Source organism: Saccostrea cucullata, unplaced genomic scaffold (assembly GCF_032062105.1).
Source record: "Saccostrea cucullata isolate Sc308-1 unplaced genomic scaffold, CSIRO_AGI_Scuc_v1 ctg10681, whole genome shotgun sequence".
Lineage (NCBI taxonomy): Eukaryota > Metazoa > Mollusca > Bivalvia > Ostreida > Ostreidae > Saccostrea > Saccostrea cuccullata.
This window is the reverse complement of record NW_026923652.1, coordinates 1-18,842: the sequence shown is the minus strand read 5'-3', so window position 1 is coordinate 18,842 and position 18,842 is coordinate 1. Positions and strand designations below refer to the sequence as shown.

At 32.3% G+C, this 18,842-nt stretch overlaps 1 long non-coding RNA gene across 1 annotated transcript; it reads right to left on the bottom strand.

Moving 5' to 3' along the window:
* Positions 1 to 2,043: 2,043 nt before the first annotated feature.
* On the bottom strand, positions 2,044 to 8,178 carry LOC134264586 (uncharacterized). The gene is made up of 3 exons (XR_009991562.1): positions 7,816 to 8,178; positions 6,213 to 6,432; positions 2,044 to 2,331 (listed from the first exon to the last, which is right to left on the bottom strand). It is a non-coding gene; the product is annotated as an uncharacterized LOC134264586 (long non-coding RNA).
* Positions 8,179 to 18,842: the final 10,664 nt, after the last annotated feature.

The following is an 18,842-nucleotide window of genomic DNA, read 5'->3' as shown; positions in this document are numbered from 1 at the left end:
ATTTTGTTTTAAGACATAGTGAACAAAAGTTGTGCATAATTGCAAGGGCTTTCATATAATAATATTCAAAAGGGACTGGCCCCTATAATTAGGGATCAAGGGACCTTAAAAGTTTTTGCTTTAAAACTCAAAAACGGTAAATATTTCGAAATGACTATCGATTATAAAGTTGTGCTTTTACATCTTACTGATCTCATGAAATTGTAATTGTGTTCGAGTCTTGTTTTAAATGAGCTGGTGCATGACCTATATATGCACAGATAATTATTTTCACTCAGCACGTAAACGAGAGCTCCTCATGCGTGTTACCAAAGCAAGCTTACTATAAATAATAAACATGGCTACATTGGAAGCTAATATTCTTCAGAATAAAGTTCTCGAAGTGTTTGTGCTTTTTTTCTTACAAATTATCATGTTTATTCACCGACAACTTTCCCTTTTATTTCATTTTTTTAAAAATCGTATGAACGAAGTCTACTAAAAAGGGAAGAAAATATCATCTTTTCTTCTTATCACATAAAAGCAAACAATATAGTGAGAAAATAAAACATAACTAAAAAGCACAAATACTATTCACATCCATTAAGTGCACGGCTTTAACATTCACCTTGTTTGTTTACAATTATATAACGCGCCTCCCTCGATAGCGGCGGGGCAAAGTCTGTCACCGCCGGAAGTAACTTTCATTAAAAAAAAAAAGAGTAATGAAGTCCAAAAATTGGTTAATCCTCCAAATCTATGTTAAGTATAGCAAACTTAAGCCATTCTTTGGTACTTCCGGTTTGACCGAAAGTGACGACGACGGACGGAAAATTAATATTTAAGCTTCTAGTGAGACATGTTACCCAAAAACCTGTCAAAAACGGCAAAAATATGCATTTTCTGACTACTTCCGGTTCGACCGGAAGTGACGTCGCCGGACGTATTTTGACGACCCCATTAGATAAAGCTTGATATTTTGAACAACTTTGCTTCCTTGATGCATAACAAATTCTCAATACTTTTTGAGATATCTGGAAAAAACTTTTGGCCCCTCTAGGTCCCTTAATTTAGGGGTCAGCCCTTTTTTCGACATATCATTTGAAAGATCTTCTAATTCTGCACAAATTATGTTCTATATATTTTAACAAAATATTTTTAGTTTAGAAGATAAAAAGAAAAATATGAGTAATTTTTGGTTCTTTTAAGCGTTCTAATTTTTGACCCCTATATAGCGCCATTTTGAATACAGAAATCGAAAAACAAAAACCGATGTGCACAACTTCAATCCTTCTATTATCTAAAATCAGTAGAATTTCTGCTCCAGCATTAGCCGTCTCTGAGCCTTTGTCTGGAAACGAAAGCCTATAAATTTTCGTTTAAAGGGAAATAACTCAAAACCGGAAGTGGCTTTTTGAAATTTTAGACATCATTCTGATAGAGTTTATTAACGTCTATAACGTCTGAAAATTTGAGCAAAATCCGTTGAGAAATGAGCGAGATATGAGACCTCAAAGTTGCGGTCTAGGAAGCAGAAGAAAAAAAAGAATAACTAGAGCAAAGCTCGTTGCAAAGCAACGAGTGGGTCTTCCTTCTTAGCGATAAGCAGAAAGTGAAATGTTTCAATTGTCAACTTTGCTACCATTTTTTATTTCTTTGACTCAAATAGCAAAAACCTTTCCGGGTTAGAATAGGTCCTCAGTACCCCCTTGCTTGTCGTAAAAGGCGACTAAATGGGGCGGTCTTTCGGATGAGACCATATAAACCGAGGTCCCGTGTCACAGCAGGTGTGGCACGATTAAGATCCCTCCCTGCTCAAAGGCCATAAGTGCCAAGCATAGGCATAAATTTGCAGCCCTTCACCGGCAATGGTGACATCTCCATATCAGTGAAATATTCTGGAGAGGGACGTTAAACAGTAAACAATCAATCAATCAATTAAACTGTAAAAAATACACATATAACAGACCTTTATCACCTTAACTATTAGAATTAGTATGTCTTCTCTTGGAAACGGAAGACCTCAATACAGATGTTAACATGCAAGATCCGACACATGTATACTTAAAAAGAATATTTATTCCAAACTAAAGATAGATTCTGTAACAAAATCTATTTCTCTTGAAAAACTGAAAGCAATTGATTTGTTCATATTTGTGGATTTATGTCTGTTTCTCAAATCAAAATTTAAATATGATATATTTAAAGTCATTTTCATAAACTAAGACTGTTTCACATGAATGTTTCAATTTCATTATGCTGTTTATTCCTTGTCATCCCCCAACAGATGCTCTTCTGGCAAATCATGATCATGCTTGGAATCAAATTTCAGTACTCTGATGACAGTCATACCTATCAAAAAGAAATTGAAATTTTTTATTGAATTTTTTTTAAAAGTGCAAGTTATACACTGTTTTAAGATAAGATAAACTATCAAACTGAGTTCAAAGATACTGTCACATTTTCTACATGTGTATTATTTGTAAAGCTTCAAGTAGTCTATAATTATTTATGAATATAAAAGCAACGAGTGGGTCTTCCTTCTTAGCGATAAGCAGAAAGTGAAATGTTTCAATTGTCAACTTTGCTACCATTCTTTATTTCTTTGACTCAAATAGCAAAAACCTTTCCGGGTTAGAATAGGTTCTCCGTACCCCCTTGCTTGTCGTAAAAGGCGACTAAATGGGGCTGTCCTTCAGATGAGACCGTATAAACCGAGGCCCCGTGTCACAGCAGGTTGGGCACGATAAAGATCCCTCCCTGCTCAAAGGCCATAAGTGCCAAGCATAGGCCTAAATTTGCAGCCCTTCATCAGCAATGGTGACGTCTCCAAATCAGTGAAATATTCTGGAGAGGGACGTTAAACAGTAAACAATCAATCAATCAATTATACTGTAAAAATACACATATAACAGACCTTTATCACCTTAACTATTAGAATTGGTATGCCTTCTCTTGGAAACGGAGGACCTCAATACAGATGTTAACATGCAAGATCTGACACATACTTAAAAAGAATATTTATTCCAAACTAAAGATAGATTCTGTAATAAAATCTATTTCTCTTGAAAAAATGAAAGCAATTAATTTGCTCATATTTGTGGATTTATGTCTGTTTCTCAAATCAAAATTTTAATATGATATATTTAAAGTCATTTTCATAAACTAAGACTGTTTCACATGAATGTTTCAGTTTCATTATGCTGTTTATTCCTTGTCATCCCCCAACAGATGCTCTTCTGGCAAATCATGATCATGCTTGTTATCAAATTTCAGTACTCTCATGACAGTCACACCTATCAAAAAGAAATTAAAATTTTTTATTGAATTTTTTTTAAAACATGTTAAAAGTGCAACTTATACACTGTTATAAGATAAGATAAACCATCAAACTGAGTTCAAAGATACTGTCACATTTTCTACATGATTGTGTATTATTTGTAAAACATCCGGTAGTCTATAATTATTTATGAATATAGGTTTACAGGCAGTCATTTGAGGATGTTATAAAATAACATATTAGTTTTTCATGATTTCAAATAAAGAAAATGTACATTACTTGTTCATATCAAAATTTATTAGGAATGGTAAAGGTTAACAGTTGTTAACCGACTAATCAGCCAAAAAGATGGTATCCAGTTATGATTTTTTACGTGTCAGGATAAGACCATTCGTAAAGGTGTTACAGCACATTAAGAACAATGCGCTAATGAAGTGACAAAACGCAAAGTAACAATGTGGCTCTAGCTCATTTATAACACCATGCTAGTAAGTTTATGACAACATTCTGGCCAGTTTAAGACATTTACAAGCTAGCATGAAGTAAAAATGTGCTACAACACTTATGACAATGGGCTAGTGTGTTTATGACAACACAATGACAATGTACTTGTGCATTTGTAACAATGTTGCAGCAGGCTTTTACACCACACAGTCAAGATTACATATAATAGATTGTGTAAAGATGTGTTAGCATGGCAGCATATTTTGTGTCAGCACAACTGCATGTTATTTTAAGTTGCCTTAGCCTGACAGTATTGTGAACACTGTGTTATAATTAGGACATTGTTCCTAAACATGCTGAACCACTTTTACAAATAGCCTTATCTGGACACCATAATTTTCATAACCGACTAGCCATGTTTTTTTGTAAAAGTACATGTACCAAGGTACATGTAAATCATTTTTATGCACCCGGATCGACACATCCGAAGCGTATATTGTTTTTGTCCTGTCTGTCTGTCTGTTTGTCTATTTATCTGTTTGTCTGCAAACTTTAACCTTTGCTATAACTTTTGAACCATGAACAGTTGAGACTCCATATTTGGTATGCATACTCCACTAATTAAGCTCTTTCAAATGACACCAAGGTCAATGACCTTGTGACCTTGACTGTGACCTATGTGCTAAAAATAGTTTTTTTCTGCAAACTTTAACCTTCGCTATAACTTTTGAACCATAAAAGATAGAGATTTCATATTTGGTATGCATAGTCCACTAATTAATCTCTTTCAAAATGACACCAAGGTCAATGACCTTGTGACCTTGACTTTGTCCTATATGCTAAAAATAGCTTTTTTGAACATTCACTATAACTTTTGAACAATGAAAGATAGAGACTTCATATTTTGTATGCATATTCCACTAATTAAGTTCTTTCAAATGACACCAAGGTTAATGACCTTGTGACCTTGACTGTGTCCTTTATGCTGAAAATATGTTTTTTAACTTTGTTGCTGCCGGGTGCATAGTGTTTCACAAACACATCTTGTTTTCATTTAGATTTCCATACGTTTTAAAAAGACAGGGAATGAAATTCAATTTTCTATAAGCTTCTATTCATTATAAGTGTTTGCCAACTACATCTTTGTCTTTATGGTAGCCTAGTGGTAGGACATTCCCTTTATATAATCCTGAAGCTTAGCTTGATTTTTAGCCGGGCTCATTGCTACGTTGTTCAACAGGAAATGCTGCTTCATCACTGCTTAATCAAATTTACGCGTTAAAATATAGTACATTTGCGCAATCAAATTTGAGGCAATACAAACACTGATTACAGAATTAAATTTTCAAAGTTATCTGAAATTGTCAAAAAATAATTATAATAATGTACTTTCTACAGTCTTCTTCGATTAATTATTTGTTTAAAATATACAAAAGGTTTTCATCAGGTATCGATGTGTGCGCCATATTCTATAAATAATAGGGCTGTCAGGGTTACAAAATTTTTCGGGTCGGGTCGGTTCTGATTTTTTTAGGTTTGGTTTCGGGTATATCGGTTCGGGTAATTAATGGAATAAAAGCTAATGATTTGTATTATTTTCAACAACAAAAAGAATATTTTCATTTAATCTTCGAAATAGCAACATTTTAACTAGTTTAAAGTAGCTTCCTGACTAGACAACAATTGTACCATATTATTTAAATCACCTTATAATTGCAATGTATTAAGAAATCTCTCGTTTTTGACGCCATTTTTATAGTAAAACCTACACTACTATACAAATCGGAACCGAACCGAATTCCGGAAGAACAGAACCGTACCCGAACCGAATGAATTGTTCCGCGGTTCCGGGTCATTTCGGGTACCTGTGACAGTCCTAATAAATAAAGGTTGTACTGTCAGACTAACACAAATGCGGAAAACATTATTAATTACTTGATGTACGCTTTGATGCAAATTCTCAGCTGAGGAAACATCAGTGCATAATCGTTTGACCTTAATTAATCTTGTTGCATTAGTGTTTATTTACTTCTGTTGGTATATAATCCCCGAAACCGCCTCAAACGATACATGTGATAAATATTTTACGCTGAATTTATTTAATTTTTAAAACTTTTTAATACTTACAGTATATGCCATAGAGATATTTTTGTGTGTTAACATATCCTCTAAATGTCTGAACTTGTTTTTAAACTGTCATTATGGTCTTTGTTCATTACCCTGTAAATGAGCCCAGCTTTCAGTACTTCTGAGTACTTTGATTATTCACTGCATCAAACCTAAGACAAAAACATGATGCAGTAATGTTACTTAACCATGCACCCAGCATTTGAAGTGAATGAGACCTTAAAAACCTCATAGTACATTTTAGGACAATGTCATAAGTTCCAAATAAAGGTCTAAATTAAAACTATTCACCAGTATATATTAGCACCTCTAAATGAGTGAAGGAGTGAAAATTCTCAAATAACATTACCAATCAAAGTATCAATAAGAAGCTGATTCTTACGTCACAGGTTCCAATCCCATTGCTAAATGCTTGAGACGGGTTACTCCAATGAGACCGTATAAACCGAGATGCAGTGTCAAAGGGATCCCTTACTTCTCAAAGGCAATAAGTGCTGAGTACAAGTCTATATTTGCAGCTTACTATCCCAAGTGGTGGCATCATCAAATGACTGGAAAATGTTTGATAGGCCAATAATCAAACAAACCATTCCTGCAGTCATCTAAAAAATAAGCATACTTTCTATTATTACAATTGTTTTTACAATTTTTTTTTGCGATTTAACTGAGCAACATTTTTGCAATTTTTTGTCAATAAATTTTGCTACTAAAGACTTTGTTTGAACAGTATTTATAGCAAGTACAGACAGCAGCACGAAGCGCTGCTCATAGTGCAAGCTCTCGTGACAATGCCTTGGCGAAGAGAAAATTATCACTTGCTTATTGATCCACACAATTTCTTTTCCGCAGTAGCTTTGGACCCACAGAGCTTTGATTCTTGCAAGAATTGATCAAAAGTTTCCAAAAAATAAATTCACCTTGATTTAATGGATAAATTGCAGATAAATAGTGGGAAAAAAAATTCTTCATTAAAGTCAGCACTATTCAAGATTTAGACTGGTAATGTAGGCCTAACTTACACCACGACATCGTGTGACTTCAAAGTCTAGTGCCCTGTTCACATGGAGAGTTTAATTTGCAGTAAATTATCGCGAATTAAACTAATGGGAATCAAACTAATGGGAATCAAACTGTGTTAACATGACAGCTAATGCGAAGTAAACAAATGCGAATAAAAATTTTACTTCTACAGTCAAGCGTCAGTAAGGCTATCCACTCAAAAATAGCACAAGTACTTAAAGCTGACCACCAACATGTAGCATTTGAATTAATTTTGCCATTACACATGCCTCAAAATTTAATTAGAATAGGCTTCCCTTTGTGTTCACATGGAGCTAATGCGAAGTAATTTAATTTGCAGTAAATTAATTCGAATTAATAAAACTAATTTGAATTAAACTCCCCGTGTGAACAGAGCATCGATGCACCAAATATCAAGTGTGGTTTGACAAGCCCGATCTAAATTAAAACTGAATAAGTATCTGCCCTCACCCTAACAGTCACACTGTCAACATATTGTTACAGTGTATATTCAACTAATAATTAGTGTAGTGTGAATAAGCCCCTCCATGGTAACTGCGGTATACTGCTCTTTTGTAGGGCAAAATAATAATGTTTGGCAAAGTTTTTGTTGAGAGATAATTAAATGACATATATTTAACAAATACTTATACGTCATATTTCATCAAACTATATCATTTTGCCCTACAAAAGAGCAGTACCGCAGTTACCGTGAAACGGTCTTTAAGAGTATCACTATGATGGATAGTGGAGTGTTGAATTTTTTGTTTTGAAAGTGAGTCTTGTTGAAATTAAATGCTCACATATATTTAAATAAAAAATAAAAAGCTGTTGGGATTTTAAAAGGCTAACAGAAAGCGTCTGAGCTTTAAAACAGATGTATCGTCGTGTCTGTGTATTTCCAAAAATATCAATGCTCTAAGCTGCCATAGTAATGTAAATTTTAGGTAAAATAAATTTCTAACCTTCATTCCGATGGTCCACGCCAGTCAAACTTTAAAATGTCACCGTCGACTCTTTCATCACCAATGATCACTCGATACATTTATCACTGGGAACTACGAACCAGAGTCAAGAGTGCTCCGCTTGTTAATGTAATAGTTGGAATTTCCTCGTAAACAATTCACACAAAAATTTATAAATCGGATAATTCTGCTGAGAATAATGCTCCAGAGGATTGATAAAGTACTTCGTAGCTGCAGATTAAATGTGCGTGCATGTCTACATACGGCTTGTGGCATGTGTGGTAAGAAAATGCTCAACTTCACATGATTTCTAACATTCTGTTTGTAAACATGTGTCTGATTTTTGGGACACACTAATAACCGGATATACGAAAGACATGGTATTTACCTGATGTCTTTATTTTAGATTAAATGATAATATTGAGTACTTCAAATGACTTATTTAAAGACTATGACTATGATGCATAATGCTATACAAAAATTCGTTTGTTTTGAATATTTACTGACGATTTTGAATCAGGTCAAATAAGGTTTTTAGTATATCAGGTCTTTAGTACCTTCCTATTTCCCACAATGCCGCGCGTTGTTTACAAACAAGAGGCCTCGAAAAGACTTCCTCTAAACTAATGCAGAAATATTTTGATTTTACTTATTGTTGTATACATCATCACATTATATTTATTATTTGAATAAAAAGAAAACAGAGAAACACCGAATCAAAACAATATCTTTCAGGTGCATCAACTAAAACTATGCAAGAGGCCCAGTAAAGGCTTGGCTATAGTAGACAACTTGTTCTTGTAAGGTTTCTCACATATTTGTTTTATAAAAAACTAATAAATATAGCTTGAAGTTTATTTCTCTTTATATCAAACAACAAGATTTAATCAGTTCGAAATTATTTCAGTCAAACTATTTCATAATATACCAATATTTTTAGCTATAAGAAAAAAACGTGTATGAGCTATTAACCCCTAATTATAGGGGCCAGCCCCTTTTCCTTGATCTTATATGAAAGCTCTCGTAATTATGCACAACTTTTGTTATATATTTCTTACCAAATTATTCTCGGTTCAAAAGTTATTACACAAAAAGAAGCAAAATTTCATGGAAAAAAAAAATTACTAAAAATTGCCGTCACATAGCTTCCGATCTTTAAAAAAATCAGCTAATAATTTTATCGTTATGCACATCTACAATGTATTGGCTACAAGTTCTCCAACTTTCATGTAATTATCGTATGTCGTTCTTGAGATTATTAGTGGACACGAGACATCAAAATTATCAATTAAAGGGCAATAACTCACAAAGTAAGGCATGTATCAAAAAATTGAAAGCAGATGTAAATAGGTGTAAATACAAGGTATCAAACCTGAAAGTTTCATAAAAATCAGTCGAAAGGTCTTTGAGAAATCGCCTGTCAAAAATCCGGCGGGAAAAAAAAAGCAAATAATAATAAGAAACAGTAGAATAACAGTAGGGTCTTCCGAAGGAAGCTCGGAAGACCCTAATACAATATGAACGGAAACAATATACGCCCGGATTTCATAAAAAAAAAACTTTTAAGAGTCAAATAATACACAATTATTTACTGCGCGATTCTCGTATTCATTCTTTTTTTAAAGTGTGTTTACCATTACATAATCTATCTTTCGATTACACGCTGCCGAGAAATTCTAAAGCGACACACCGCGGTGAACCATTGACCCCGCAGTCATAGGCAAATAATTGGTATATACAAACCATTGTAAGAAAATATTACTTTCTCTAAGTAAATTAAATCTTTCAAAAATATCTTAAATTTTTTTGGTTTGACTTTAGCACAAAACGCGGGGGCATTTATTTTACATGTACATTAATCAGGCTTCAATTCTTAAATATTCGTTAGATCCATGTGAAATTTGACGATTCAAAGCGCAAGTACTGGCGATCTGCAGTTTCTTACTTCAACCAATATTTATTAAAATGCACAAGCTTTGCTCTTTTCACACACAAATAAATCCGTTTTCAACACAAGTTTTCCGAAACACATTTGTTTATCAAAGATATTAATTAACCATGGCTATACCAATTTTAAACTTTTAAAGAGAATCTTCCGAATCGTAAGGATAGAATTATACTCAATGAAATGGACTAAACATCGATAAGTAACACCGACACGTGTAAACTTCATAAGTGACTTCTGTGCTGCACACTGTTTATTAATTTATAGAAGTCTGGAAACACACTTTGTTGATAAAAAGCAGAGTATCTATGATTCGAGGTGGCATGGTTCTGCTTTTCATAATTTTTCTGAATCTTCGCATAGTAAAGGCGTGTCAATATTTTTTCATAAAAATTTTACATTCAAAACCCTAAATTTACACAAGTCTGCTGATAGTCGAATCTTATTAATGAATATTGAACATGACAACAATATTATTACTTTGGTCAATGTTTATGCCCCAAATTTAGAAACCCAACGAATTAGCTTCTTTAAAAAAGTTACTAAGTGGATATCACAATATGCTATGAATGAAGAAAATCTGATATTTGCTGGAGATTTCAATTGTAATGTAAAGAATGAAAAAGATAAAAGTGGGAAAATAGTAAGGGAGATAATGCAAAGATTTGATTTATTTGATATGTGGTCGGAACTAAAACCTGATAAAAACTGTTTAACGTGGTGTGATGGAAATGGGTCACCAAAAAGTCAAATTGATTATGTCAAAGCAAGCAAACATTTTTGTTACGCTCCAGAGAACATTTTTTTACGCAAAGCCCCAAATGTTAACACTTGTGGAATGAGTGATCATATGTCAATAGTTTTTAAATTTAAAATATCATGTAACACTAGAGGAAAAGGCTTTTGGAAATTAAATGTATCTATTTTGCATGATACAAATTATGTTAAAACAATAAATGACTTTTTAAATAACCTTCCAGATGAAATAGAAAATGAGGAAAATCGACATATTCAATGAGAATTAATAAAAAATACATATAAGAAATTTAAGCATTAACTTTTGTAAACAAAAAGGTAAAACGATAAGAAATAAAATCCAACTAATTGAAAGAGAAATTGAGGAGATTGAAAATAGGAATTACGCACATATTGACGTTAAAAAAAAGAGAGAACTAGAAAAAGAGTTAGACGAATTATATAAATACAAAGCTAAAGGCGCACAAATCAGATCTAGAGCAAAATGGATTGACGAAGGGGAAAAAAATACGTCATATTTTCTTAGATTGGAAAATAAACACCAATCTCACAATGTAATCAACAAAGTTAACAACAATGGACAAATATACACTAAAACAGATGAAATTTTGAAACAACTTAGCTCATTTTATGACGATCTCTACTCGAGTAAACATGTTTCGGATGAATGCGTTGATAACTATTTAAGGGAAATAAATCTTGAAAATAAAATAACAGATGAAAAAAGAGAAACAATTGAAAAATTTCCTTCTTTAAAAGAATGTGCTGAGGCAATTTACCATATGAAACAAAATAAATCCCCGGGCAATGATGGTATACCAGTAGAATTTTACAAAATGTTTTGGAAGCACTTAAAAACATATTTTTACAATGCCCTTATTTATTCTTTTGAACTAGGTGAACTTTCAAATACACAAAAATGTTCTATATTATCCCTTATTCATAAAAAAGGGTCTCTAGACAAATTAGAGAATTACAGACCTATCAGTCTAACTAATATAGATTACAAAATCATAGCTTTTGTTTTCGCTAGAAGGCTACAAAATGTCATAGATACCGCTATAAATGAAAACCAGACAGGATATATTAAAGGTAGATTTATTGGTAATAATGCTAGACTTATCGTAGATATTCTAGAATACTGCGAAAATAATAACAAGGAGGGCATTTTACTCTTTGCTGATTTTTATAAAGCCTTCGATTCGGTTGAATGGAATTTCCTATTTAAAACTCTAGAGAAATTCAATTTTGGACCTAATTTCATAAAATGGATTCAAATATTTTATAAAAACCCCGTCTTCTATGTAAAGAACAATGGATGGTTGTCAAGAAAATGTCAAATGAAACGTGGAATTAGACAGGGGTGTCCAGTACCTGCGTTACTTTTTTTATTCGTAATGGAAATGCTAAATTTGAAAATAAACAATTGTAAAGATATAAAAGGTTTCAAAATTAATTCATTGGAAAAAGAAATTAAATGTGTACAACATGCCGATGATACTACGCTTCCACTTGAAGATGAATTATCATTGGAAAATGCGTTAAACATTATTTACGATTTTGGCAAGGTGTCGGGCACAAAATTAAATATAACTAAAACAGAATGTATCATTTTAGGACCTCTTAAGGAAAGATTAGCTCACAAAACACATATATGTCAGACGAAAATAAATAAAGATACTTTAAAATGTTTAGGAATATATCTTGGAACTAACAAAGAAATTTGTAATGAAAAAAATTGGATATGTAAACTAAAGGAGTTTTAAAAAATATTGGATTCATGGAGATGCCGAAAACTTACTATTTTCGGTAAATGTCAAATTGTGAACTCTCTTATTTTATCAAAAATTGTTTTCCCTGCAACGGTTTTAGAAAATCCAGGCAATGATTACATCAAAAGTCTGAATAAGCTCATTTTTTCATTCCTATGGGGCAATCGAGAACGCATTAAGCGACTTACATTAATTCGAGAAATTAAAGAGGGGGTGTAGGAGTTATTGATCCGGACACCAAAATTAAAGCTATTAAAGCAGCTTGGGTATCTAAACTTTTACAAAATAAGAGCAATCTAAGTAAGCTTTTAAATGCAGTTTTAGCAACTCGTAAAATGAATATCCAATATATTGCAGAGTCAAATGTAACAAAATGTTCTGACTTCAATAGTCTGAAAGGGCTTTCACAATTCTACAAAGAGGTTTTTACTGCCTTTAATGAATGCAAGACTTTAGATAACAATGAAACAATAGAGAAAATTTTACGACAAAATATTTGGTTTAATACAAACTTTAATATACAAAAGGGAAAATCTTGTATTTTCAGAACTGGTACGAAAGCGGCTTTCATTATGTGAAAGATCTTGTTAATGATACTAGTTTTAAATCGCTTAATGAAATAGCTGAAATACTAAAGTCAAAACGAAACTATCTTTGTGAATATTTAATATTAAAAAACGTTTTTTATTCTAAAATATATGGCGATACAAGTATGGGAAAATATATTAATATCAACAAAGAGTTTCACTTTAAATTACAAGGAAAAATAGAAGATATAAGTAAAACAAAATCTAGCTTCTTTTACAAAATCTTAATATATAACAAGTCCGAAAAGCCTATCATGGAAAGTTTTTGGGAAAAGGAATTTAGCAATATAAACCCACTGTGTTGGCGAAAAATATATGAAGAAAAAATTGTAAAAATTAATGACAAAAATATTGCCGAATTCAATTTTAAACTACTGCACAATATGTTACCAAATAACTTGTATCTTAGTAAATGGAATAAAAATATTGAAAAATATTGTTCTCATTGTCAAGAAATAGAAAATACAAAACATATACTTTTTGACTGTATACTTATAGAAAATATTTGGAAACGAGTGTCTGTTGTACTTAAAGTTAATATTGTTTGGAAACATCTTGTATTGGGTTTTAGTTACTATGGAAACCAAACAAGCACAGTTTTGAATAATGTTGTTTCTTTCATAGCATTTAAAATTTTTAAATGTAAGATGAAATGTAAAATATTAGAAGAAGACATAACAAGTGACGGGCTTAATTTATTTTTGAAGTCGTCGCTTGCTAACTTTTACTTTGTTAATCGGCAAGCACAAACTATCAAATTTGATTATTGTATGCTAAAAACTCTGTCTGAAAATTTGTAAATTATTATTTTTATTATTACTAATAATTATTTTTTTTATTCATCACTCACTACAGGATTAGCCAGTAATCTTGTATTTCGGAGGTAAATTTATGATATGGACTCTGTGGTGTGTAAGGATTGTACCTCCGAATTGGTGAGTGGTCCATCGTATTATTATATGACATATAAGAAAAGAAAAAATTCATATATATTATAATAAGAATGTATGAAGTAACAATGAGTATTAAATATTTTTTTAAAGACACAATCCATATATATAACTATATGAATACCTTTAAAAATATTTTTGAATCTTCATAATTATATTCTTTGTATATTAATATACATATATGTATTAAATTTCCAATCCAGGGGGCCCCCTGGCACCCCAGGTGAGGAATACACGGAGGACCTCTTAGGAGGTATTGCCTCAAAACTTGACTTGTATTTTTGTTGAATAAAAAAAAAAAAAAAAAAAAATATTACAGGTTTTATAGTAAAGTTCAAGAAATAATGATTTTAAAGCAATGAACTTAATTTGTTTTATAATTTATTCAAAACCCGTATAAATGATAAGTATAGTGTGCTAACATTGTAATTTTGTTCCGTGATTAAATATCAGTAGCAGGTTATACAATGTACATTCAAGTAGTAATAAACCCGCATATGTCCAGAATCGAAAATTTAAGAACTTATATACCGGGGTAACAATGTTATCTGAATATTACAGACTTATCATGTAATTAAACGCTTTTACAAACAAAATTAAACTGTTAAAATCATAACCGGCACCAAAGTCAAACCATTTGTATCGTTTACCATACATAACTCAGTATTTTCTTTAAAATGATGAACTTATATCTAGCGCAAATTACTTTCCTTGGTTTAAAAAATACGCGTACGAGAGAAAACGAGTGAGAGGCATTTTATTCAAGTACATTCAAGTTTTTACCAGCGAGTTGCTGTATCAAGTATTGTCTAATTTTTATGTCTATTAAACATAATCTCCCTTTTCTATTTAAATTTATTTTATTTGATGATTTTATTCAACTTCAAGCCCAATATCATTATGTAGTACTAAAATGAAAATCCATGCACGGATGTTATTGTACATCGGGAATTTTCTTTAATCCTTTATCCATGCATTCCTCCTTCAAGGAAAATAATTATGAATAAAATGATTGAATAACGTATATAAAACCATGTGGTTTCGGTTTGTCAACGTGTTTTAGATCATGATCAGCAAATCACAACTCCTCGGGTCTTCCTGTCTATTAAGAATAATAACCGCGAATGTATTACGTATACATCATGACATCCCCATGTTCCTCACCCCTTTTACCCAAACTTTGAAATAAATGAGGAAAGATATTTTATTTGTGGACTTTTGAGTTTAATTTTATTGAAAGTAAAGATATTACCATAAAATACGTATTATGGAAAGGACTTTCAACCCCGTTTATCTTTCATAAATAAAAACTCCATGTTGTTTGAATATTAATATCCGGTGATGTTTTAAAATACCTCAATGTTGTTTTTCTAACCTGTGACAAAAATGGTGCGAGATAATGCAAATTTCAAACTTCTTCATCGGCCAATGACAGAAAAGTTGTAAATTCCTGTCAGGGATATGAACTTCTAATCACTAAAAGGTGTTTGTCTTGACACAGAGCCAAGGTTATTCTGTTAAGACCAATGTTACTGACAGAAGAAATATTTTCTTTACTACGCTATGAATTAGTAAATGAAAATCATTGGAGGCTCTTACTTGAAACATGCATTACTTATGATTGGAGGTTTTGTCATGACCCTGATCAAATGTCTTTCTGGCAAATCAAGGTCACTGACAAAAGAAAAAAATGTTTAAGCATAACTTTATAATTAAAATTTACTGGAGGCTCATGCTGGAAAGAAATGTTGTTGACATAAGAAAGTGCAGTGACCTTGACCCAAGCTCTGTACTTCCTGTCCACAGCTCCAACGGGAGACCTACTCGTTGCAAAGAGCTCGACTCTAGTGTTTTAATGTATATTTGTTCTGCTTAAGGTCTGCTGATTATGCATTGTTTATCATTTGTTGAGTTTTTATGGTCATTGAAAGTAAAATAATTGTATTCTCATTATGTTTTTTATAACACAACTATACTGATTATACATGTATTTAATAGGATGTGTATCATTAATCTAAGTCTTTTAAAACAAGTTATTTGCAGTTAAATATACTCACAATTCAATAATGTAACGCACCCCCTAATTTTATAGAATGAAAATTATATACGGGTTTTAACTATGTACCAAAAAAAGTAAGGACATATTTTACTTTGCCAAATTGGTTATTTAACGGTTGAATTATTTTCTTTTCATTACCGGAAGTTGCTTTTTTAACGAGAGCCTATTAGGATCAATGTAGAGAGAAAAAAAATTAAAAAGCGTTATAACGCCTTTTGGAAAGGCGTAATAACGCTAAAAAGGCGTTATTACGCCTTTCCATTCCAAAAGGCGTTATAACGCCTTTTTAAAAAGGCGTTAAAAACCTTTGAAAAGGCGTTATTATGCCTTTTCTAAAAGGCGTTATAACGCCTTTCTTAAAGGCGTTATTACGCCTTTTAAAGACGTTAGAACGTCTTTCTAAAAGGCGTTATTACGCCTTTATAAAATGTGTTATTACGCTTTTCCAAAAGACGTTATTACCCCTTTATAAAAGACGTAATTACGCTTCTCCAAACGGCGTAATAACGTCAATAGTCTTTATTTTGTATACATGACTAAACATATTTAGCCCAGTAATCGAGGGGTGGGTTGTTATAGGGGGGGGGGGTCAGAAATCTTACCTTTGGTACATGAATTTCACAATTTGGATATAGGTCTAAATTCTCAAAAAATAATTTAAACAAATAACAATTAGATTTCCAGGAAAAAAGATTTTTAAATGCGTCATATATTTTCAATTTTGAAACCAAACTCAAAGTCCTTTTTAAATACCAGACACACCTCTACCAGGTTTATTGATTTCAATTGCTCATTATACCTATGCAAAAAGTTTGCCTGCTTTTTTCCATGAAGAGAGAAAATATCTTCAAATGAAATGAATTTTAATACATGGCAAGCAAAAAGCATAGGCCTGTTAAATGCAAAATAATGGTTCTTCAAAAAGGGTTATAACCCTTTTAGAAAGGCGTAATAACGCCTTTTGAAAGGCAAATAACCCTTTTAGAAAGGCGTAATAATCCTTTTTTAAAAGGGGTAATAACGCGTTTAATAAAAGCGTAAAAAATGGAATGGAAAGGCGAAATAAAGCCTTTTAAAAGGCGTAATAACCCTTTTTTTGCGTTATTACGCCTTTTCGAAAGGCGTTTTAACCCTTTAATTTTTTTCTCTCTAGAATATCCTAATAGGCTTTCGTACTTTTTAGCCCTCTTTAACATAAATCAAAATTATACATTTTTAATAAAATTTTTAACAATATTTTGGGTTTTCAAGGTTTTGTAGCTGTAAATCATAAGTACTGTACTTAAATAAAACAATCCTTCTTTCTTTTCCGGATGTGATGCCTATATCAAATATATAATTCATGAACATTATATAAAAATGCTACAAACCAACATATATCAACCATATTCCTAAAACGATCGGAATTTAAACTTACAATCAGCAGTATCTTTCTGTTTTTTTTGTGAGAAAAATAAGACAATATTTATTTTCATTCAAATCTTTAACTAAGTAACTTAAAGAATCGAATTTAATTAAATTTAACGCTGAATGTTTTCTTTTCATTACACTTCAAGTCGCCCGCGTGGCGCAGTGGTTAGAGCGTCTGCTCTAGAGTCGCGAAGTAAGGAGTCAATCCTTACGTCGGGGGTTTTGAATCCCACTGCGGGACGTGGAGGCCGGTCCTTCGGATGAGATCGTATAAACCGAGGCCCCGTGTCGCAGTAGGTCGGGAACGAAAAAGATCCCTCCCTGCTTAATGGCCCTAAGTACCGAGTATAGGAAAAAATTTGCAGTCTTCACCGGCAAATGGTGGCTCTCCATATGAGTGAAAAATTCTCAGGGGCGTTAAAAAATTTCAATAAATTTACACTTCAAACAACAAACAGACTACATGATATAATGACAATGGGATAAAAAGAAGAATTATCTCTAAATGTATTAAAAATGACAATAATGATTCGAGGAATGCGAGGGTGGGTTTTTTTTAACTACAAGCCGATCCCAATCTAGTTAGCCCATTTCCCCAAGAATCCAGGATCCACCACTGCACAAACAGGCTAATTGTATTCGGCGCGTCGGCGCGCTCCCCAACAGATTTTGTATGTAAAATTTATCGCTTATACAATATTTGTCAGCATCGGGCTCGATATTTCACTCGATATTCCTATCTAATCAAAGTACTTAAAGTACCATAGGAGTTGATTTTGACGATTTTCAATAAAAATTTAATGTTTGATACTTTGTTCACAACTTTTTCAAATTATGTTCATTTATGCTTATAAAAAAGATGTGAGAATTAAATAAAAAAATTACAAATCAAAAAGGTAAGGTTGTTTTGATCACCATAACCTTGAATGATATGCAAAAAAAAAGTAAGACTTTTCCTCTGTTCTATCATTTTCAATAAATTTTAAAGTATTTTTCTGACCTAAAGTTTTATAAAAGGGCTATTAAAAGCAAAACCATTTCTGTAACTAAAGTTACTCCCCATCCTCTAATAAAGACAAGTTAACCTTTAATAGTACATGTATTATTTTTAAAAGTAAAAAGGATTTGCAAAAACCTTATACCAATGTATGGTAGCTTATTGGCATGAAAATCAACAAGTCTTTAAAAGGAGGTTAAACTCTAGATTAGGGTCATAATGTAATACTGGTAATTTTAATTTGTTACATTGGGGTCGGGAACAAATTGAAACGGGGGGGGGGGGGGGTTAAAAAAAGAAAAAAAAATGAATTTCGAACCTGAAAAATCTAAGCAAGCAACCCCCCCTCCAAAAAAAAAAAAAACGTAAAATGTGTCTATTGTCCAAACAAAAAATCCTATTTGTGAGGGGGGGGGAACTTCTTTCAGTACCAATTTTTTTCAAACATTACCACTTACACTACCACTTACCCTTCTTTTTAGGACACACTGCGTTGCCTGATAAGTTGGGGAAGGGGTGGGGGGACAAATGGACCTACGCCCGAATGTTGA